Genomic DNA, 6000 nt, shown 5'->3' with positions numbered 1-6000 from the left:
GTTAAAAGTGCCCACCCATTCAGGATTTAATTAATGGTCGCACAGGAACCAACTTCTTCCCACTCTGCAGAGAGGAAAGGGTTGGCAGCTGATCACTCCCCAGGCTGCCAGCTCTCAGTCCTTTGAGGACCTCAGCCATGCACCTGTGCCAAGAGATTGGCAGCTGAGGTTGGATGATCCAAGGCCTCACAAAATCTCATCCACGAATCAACCATAAGCATCGTTATTTCCTGCAAAGCTTCAAAACCATAAAATTCTTTCTTTCTCAGCTTTGTGGAGATATCATTGACAAATAGGAATTGTATATATTTAACATGTATGACTTGATGTTTTCGTGTATGTATACATTGTGAAATGATCAGCACAGTTAAGCTAATGACATATCCATCACCCATCTAGTTACCTCTCTCTTCCTTTTTTCTTTTCTTCTTTCCTACCTTTCTTCCTCCCTCCTTCCCTCTCTTTCTTTTTTCCCTTTTCTTCTTTTATGTGGTGAAAATATCTAAGATCTACCCTCTTAGCAAATTTCAAGTCTGTAACATTATAAACTGTAGACTTGATCACCATGTTGTATGCGAGATCTCCGGAACTTACAACTTCATCTTATAACTGAAACTTTGGATACTTTGACTAACATCTCCCAATTTCTCCTTGTCCCTCACCCCAATCATTTTACTCTTTGTTTCTGTGTATCCGAGTACTTTAGATTTTATACACAAGTGACAGCATTCAGTATTTGCCTTTCTCTGTCTGGCTTATTTTACTTAGCACAATGTCTTCTAGGTTCATCCATACTGTCACAAATAGCAGGATTTCTTTCTTTTTAGGAGTAAAGAATATTCCATGGTATATATAATCATATTTTCTTTATCCATGCATCTGTCAATGGCCCCTTAGGTTGCTTCCATAACTTTGCTTTGTGAATAATGCTGCAATGAATATTGGAATGCAGATGTCTCTTCAACATACTGATTCCATTTCCTTTGGATATATGCCCAGAAGTGGGATCGCTGGATCAAATATTTATTTTTAGTTTTCTGAAGAACCTGTATATAGTTTTCCATAATGGTTGTATTAATTTACATTTTAATCAGTAGTGTACAAGGATTCCTTTTCTCCATATCCTAACACTTACTGTTTTGTCTTTTTGACAGCCATTCTAATAGGTATGAAGTGATAGCTCATTGTGGGTTTGATTTGTGTTTCCCTGATAATTGGTGATGTTGATCACATTTTTACATACTGTTAGCCATTTGTATATCTTCTTTTGAGAAACGTCTATTCAGGTCCTGTGCACATTTTTAAATTATAAGTGTTGATTTCTTTTTTTTTTTTTTTTTTTTGCTATTGAGTTATATGAGTTCTTGATATATTTTGGATATTAACTCTTTATCAGATAGATGATTCACAGATATTTTCTCTCATTCTTTAGGTTGACTTTTTTATTCTATTGACTGTTTCCTTTGTGAAGAAGCTTTTAAGTTTGATACAACCTCCCATGTCTATTTTTGGTTTTGTTGCCTGTGCTTTGGGGATCATATCAAAAATATTATTTACCAATGTCAAGAAGCCTACCCTACCCCTGTGCGTAAACCCTTCTTTTACCCTCAAAATATCCTTAGTTGTTGCTAGAGCATCTGTTGTCTTCTTTTCTTTCTCTTGTCATTTTATAGTTACCATTTGTTGAGTTTTACTAGGTACCAGCTACGTCCCTTTAGTAAACAAAACCTTATAAAAAGTTGAAAAGAATTCTGGTTACTAAAGTTACTCCTGAGTAGGCCAATTGCCAATGAATGAATGACACATTGGTTGCAAGCCTGCACCTGGCTGGATGGGAGAGTACATTTCCAGGCACTTGTGGTTTTCTGTGCTTGCATCCAAAGTGAGTGCTGGCAGTGCATGCCCACCCCTGGAAAAAGAAATGCAGGTGCTAGCTTTGGGAGTGGAATCACGCCACAGGCTGATGCAAGAAAATGGCTAAGGGAATCAAGCAGATACGTTGAGAGCACCATGTAGCTTCTGCTGCAGTCATACATCTTCTCTGCTTATGCTTCTCTTGGTTGTAATTTTGTGGGATTCCTTGGTTAATGGTGGTCCATATCTGTGAGTCATGAACCCAGTGATGGCAGAAACCTTGTGTATATCTATTAAACTTTGTAGAATCCAGTATAAATGGTGCTAACTTTCATTGAATAAATGATTAAATGCCTATTCCTAAATGAAGAAATTAAGGCTCAAATAAATGAAATGACATTGCTGTTGACCAGATGGATTCTTTGGGGGAACTCAGGATATGAACTTGAGGTTCATAGGGATGCAAATGCCTTGCTCTTAGTCAACATAATAGGCTCTTTGTGAATCTGGTGCCATTGTATGAAATGTCTGTGAGCCTTGGTTCACAAACATAATTAGGAGAGTCAATAATTATTTCATATCTTAAGATGCAGATAATTACAGAAATTCAGATTAATATGTGGAAAATACAAAGTATATCCCTTGCTCATAGCAGATGGGCATTCATGTCAGTTGTTATCATTATATCATCATTGCTTCTTTCTGTTCTGCCTACTTCTGTTGCTAGTCTTTGGGAACTCTAACATCTTAATACATTGTTAATCTTGGTTTAACAGATAGGTCCTAGGAAAATTTTCTGAAAACAAGCAAAACATTAAAACTTCATCAGATAATTCTTTTTTTTTTTTTTTTTTTTTTTTTTTTTTTTTTTTTTTTTTGAGACAGAGTCTCGCTCTGTCACCCAGGCTGGAGTGCTGTGGCCGGATCTCAGCTCACTGCAAGCTCCGCCTCCCGGGTTCAGGCCATTCTCCTGCCTCAGCCTCCCAGGTAGCTGGGACTACAGGCGCCGCCACCTCGCCCGGCTAGTTTTTTGTAGTTTTTAGTAGAGACGGGGTTTCACCGTGTTAGCCAGGATGGTCTCGATCTCCTGACCTTGTGATCCGCCCGTCTCGGCCTCCCAAAGTGCTGGGATTACAGGCTTGAGCCACCGCGCCCGGCTCATCAGATAATTCTTAAGGCAGATTTTAAAAAAATATTTCTTAAAATCCACAAGACATTAAAGAACAGCGTGTCCACAATTCTTTCTCCCAGGTATTTTTCCTATTAACCAGTAGGATAGAAAGAAGGGGATAATACCAAATTAGATTTTCCTACCTTCTGCCCTCTCTAACCCTAGCATTATCATGGATATTTTTCCCTCTTGGGATGCAGATGACTGCAAATACAGATGTTCCTGCTTCTGCCAAACTCTTAAAAGTAGGTTGAATGGGTCAGGTGTAATGCCAATGGCAGATCCCCATCACTGCAACTGTTTTCTGCAACGTGAGTTCAGAATCTTGAACTCTTGTCCAGCAGAAACAGGCTTTCTCCTGCAGGGACCCTGTCAGTGTCATCACAGCAACAACAGATGTGAGCAAAGATAGTCCTCACTGCAAGCGTCTTTTTACTTAAACAATTTTATTGAGATGTAACTTACATACCATAAAATCCACCCATTGAGTGTCTAGTGGTTTTAGTATAAAGTTTGCAACATTCAACGTTATTCTTAATTCATGGCTGAAAGCAAAGCAATAGTTCAGTTCCCTGAAGATATTTGACTTTTGGAAAGGGAATGGGTCAGACAGTTTTAAAAATGATACTTTCATAATGTCACCTTTTCCCTATACAGAGGGAGGATGACAGTATTCTTGTGTTTTTTATGGTACCAGAGCATTTTTTTGGGGGGGAATGGAACTTCAGATATCACATATATGAACTAAGAAATGTTTCTTACTAGCTTTTTATTTTAAACTCACTACTCATCAAACATGTCCTTAAACTCAACAAAAATGTCTACCTGTCAGGCAAAAATCAATAAAATTTTATAATACAGCAAAAAGTATGCTTACCTAAAAATTGTCCCTTAATGGACCTAACTTTTAAATCACTGGGTAATTTTAGGAAAGGCTCTAAAATATTTGGGTGTCTGTTTCTATATCTGTGAAATGAAGGAGATAAATAAGTTCTAAATTCTCTTCCAGTTCTTCATTTCTATCAATTAATTTTCAAGTGGACTCCTTTCTGCTTAATGCCATAATTTTGTGATATTATTATTTTGGAAGAAGTTAAAAACAGTTTTATAGTCCTGCTGTGCATATATGATATTCACAATAACAGACTGAAACAAGCATTTTCAAATGCTAATCAGGATCAATGTAAAAGTGAGGTTTTGTTTTTGTTTCTAATATTAGAACTATATGACCTTGTAACATTGCCTTCTGTATTTTTAAGTGAAGTCCCTTTGGGTCAGGAACAAGATATTTTTCCGTGCTTGGAGCTCACATTGCAGTTGATAGTCAGTATATACTCATCCAAAGAATAAATGCATTTTAATTAGCAAAAATGCAAGAAAAAATATTAGTTAAGGCAAACCAAAGTATGACAGGGTGATTCGGCATGTCAGAGGGACTTTTAGCACTAAAACAAATACAACCTCTAAGAAAATGTGAAATGTCTATCTTCTCAGCAGGCCTAGCTGTGAGTAATAAAAGCCCGCACAATATGGGCATCATAACAAAGAAATTTGCTGAAAACAATAACAATTATTTCTTTATTGGTTTCAGACTATGTGGATATAGAAATAAACAACGTTAATATTTAAATATCTGGAATCAATCTTAAAAAATACAAAAACTGTGAATTAATAAAATTAGCCATTAAACAGAAATCAAAGGCCAAGAAAAGCACAAACAGTGAAGCTAACATCTTTAGCTGGGCCAAAAACATCATTCTAGTGGCTCTTCCCTATATAACTTTTTTGTTGATTTTTGGTTTGCTGTTGTACAAAAGCTGAAGTGACCATTTCATTTAGTCAAGGCAACCAATGCATTTCTCACAATTTATAAGGATGCTGAAAGTTGGCACCATCCATTTAAAAAATGATTAACTCACCTCTTGGCACCTAATGACCAAGCAGGAAATAGGACAGCAGCTGTCCTTCTGCCTTTACTGCGCATTTCTCCATAAACACACGTGAAGCCTTGGGAGTAGCTTGCGAGAGGCATATTCCAATGGGTATTTCTTCGGGTTTCCTATTGTACACTCTTTTTTTACAAAAGTATTTTTTTAAAAGCACAGTATTCTAGCTCTTGCATGTGGGTGTTTGACTGAGAAAAATGGTCAATTGTTTTCAACGCTTCTGCTCCCCATCCTCCAAACCTGAGTGCAGGCTCCTGGCTTGCCTGACAATGAGAATAAACTAAGATCACCAGCATGTGGGGTCTCTGTCTGTGAATTGTTATCTTGACCAACTAATAGTTTACCGTTGAAATGTACATGCCGAAGATGAGACAGGCAAAGGGTCATTTGATTATTAGCTAAATTTGGCCCAACCACTGCACAGCTGCATGGGATAGCATGCAACCACAGGCACTCCTTTGTCTAAGGAAACACATCCAAGCACTTCCTATTTTATTTTTTGGCCTTAGACCAGTGGTTCAAAACCTAGCTATTCTTGAGAAAAACTTGAATGCCTTTTAAAATATAAATTCCCAGGCCCCACCCTCAGGCTTAATGAATTCTATTTCTTGAAAGGGACCTGGAAAGTTTTTGTATAAAATAACTTTAGGTGGTAGTGATGCAGCTAGTTATTTAGAAACCATTGTTGTGAATCTTACTCTACAGCCAGCTTGGCTCTCAAAAGGCATAGGGACAGGGGAGAGAAGACCCTCTTTCTAGGAAGAGGAGACTCTCAGCTGCTAGGATATGGAGAGTCTGCAGGAACTGAGGGACACACTGAAGAACAGTAGAGCTAGGCCTTCTGCCAAATGGGTGCTGCCAGCTCCTTCCTGTAGTCCAGCCACATGAAAGAAGGGATAGGAAGAGACAAAGGGGGAACTGGGCCTGGGCCTCATCTCCAGCAGGAACAGCCTCTGGCTCTGGTTTATCTTCAGAGCTACCATCTCCATAAGTGCTGTGACTGTTAATGGACCACTCCTTGTACTGCAC

This window comes from Rhinopithecus roxellana, chromosome 20 (genome assembly GCF_007565055.1).
Source record: "Rhinopithecus roxellana isolate Shanxi Qingling chromosome 20, ASM756505v1, whole genome shotgun sequence".
NCBI lineage: Eukaryota > Metazoa > Chordata > Mammalia > Primates > Cercopithecidae > Rhinopithecus > Rhinopithecus roxellana.
The sequence above is the reverse complement of the archived record's forward strand: the minus strand, read 5'-3'. Positions refer to the sequence as shown.